This window comes from Amblyraja radiata, chromosome 45 (genome assembly GCF_010909765.2).
Source record: "Amblyraja radiata isolate CabotCenter1 chromosome 45, sAmbRad1.1.pri, whole genome shotgun sequence".
NCBI classification, from domain to species: domain Eukaryota; kingdom Metazoa; phylum Chordata; class Chondrichthyes; order Rajiformes; family Rajidae; genus Amblyraja; species Amblyraja radiata.
Window position 1 is genome coordinate 8,275,588 of NC_046000.1, and position 1,705 is coordinate 8,277,292.

A 1,705-nucleotide genomic window follows, 5' to 3' on the forward strand; every position below is an offset into this window, starting at 1 on the left:
AGTCCACCTTCGATTTTTCCAGCATCTGCAGTTCTTTCGTAAACATTTTATCTACAAGCGGAAATGCATTGGGCGAACAGTGCCATGTTGGTTGCTGCCTGTTAAGATGGCAGCCGAGAACACTGCTTGATGGTGAAGAACGACACAAGGTGCTGGAGTAACTCAGCGGGAACGGGCAGCATCTCCGGAGAACGTGGAGAGGTGACGTTTCGAACCGGGACCCTTAGTTTAGTTTAGTTTAGTTTAGAGACAGAAACAGGCCCTTCGGCCCACCGAGTCTGCTATCCCAACACACTGGGGGCAATTTACAATCTTTACCGAAGCCAATTAACCTACAAGCCCGGAGAATTCTTTATTCTTAGAATAAATGGGGAGGTCATTTAAGACTGAGGTGAGAAAAAACTTTTTCACCCAGAGAGTTGTGAATTGTGTATTCACTGGAGTTTAGAAGGATGAGGGGGTGGTTTCTTGTAGAAACATATAAAATTATAAAAGGACTGGACAAGCTAGATGCAGGAAAAATGTTCCCAATGTTGGGCGAGTCCAGAACCAGGGGCCACACACAGTCGTAGAATAAAGGGGAGGCCATTTAAGACTGAGGTGAGAAAAACCGTTTTCACCCAGAGAGTTGTGTGAATTTGTGGAATTCCCTGCCACAGAGGGCAGTGGAGGCCAAGTCACTGGATGGATTTAAGAGAGAGTTAGATAGAGCTCTAGGGACTAGTGGAGTCAAGGATATGGGGAGAAGGCAGGCACGGGTTATTGATAGGGGACGATCAGCCATGATCTCAATGAATGGCGGTGCTGGCTCGAAGGGCCGAATGGCCTCCTCCTGCACCTATTTTCTATGTTTCTATGGGAGAAAACCCACGTGGTCACGGGGAGAACGTACAAACTCCGTGCGGTCGGCACCCGTGGTCAGGGTGGGACCCGGATCCCCGTCGCTGTAAGGCCGCAACTCTACCACTGCACCGCCCCTTCTTCAGACTGAATGTGGTGGGGATGGGGTGGGGGGGAAGAAAGAATCCTAAGAGAGAGGAGGAGGGCAGGACAAAGCCTGGCGAGTGATAGGTGGATACAGGCGAGGGGGGGGGGGTTGATGGATGAGGGATCACGACCCAAAACGCCACCTGTCCACACCCTCCAGAGAAGCTGTCTCGCCAGGGGTACTCCAGCACTTTGTGTCTTTCTTTGGTCAACCAGCACCTGCAGTTACTTCATCCTCAACGCTACCGTTGCAGTCAAGCCTCAAAGACCAAGTCAAACCCGACACTCGTTCAGCAATCAATGTGGAGAGTTGACTCAGGCAGGCTATTGTCGTGACACTTCTGCTGACTCGAAACCTTTCACTGTTGCCAACCCGATCCACAAAACCATTTGTTTTCGGAGTCAGCGCAGAGACCAACAACAACTATTTTTTTTTTTTTTTTTAAGTTCATGAGTTCAAGGAGCAGAATCGGGCCATTCGGCCCATCGAGTCTACTCCGCCATCCAATCGCGGCTGTTCTATCTCTCCCTCCTAACCCCATTCTCCTCACAACCCCTGACACCCGCACTAATCAAGAATCTGTCTCTCTCTGCCTTACATACCCTCCACAGCCGTCTGTGGCAAAGAATTCCACAGATTCACCACCCTCTGGCTAAAGAAATTCCTCCTCATCTCCTTCTTAAAAGAACGTCCCTTAAGGAGGGTTGAGGGGAGAGA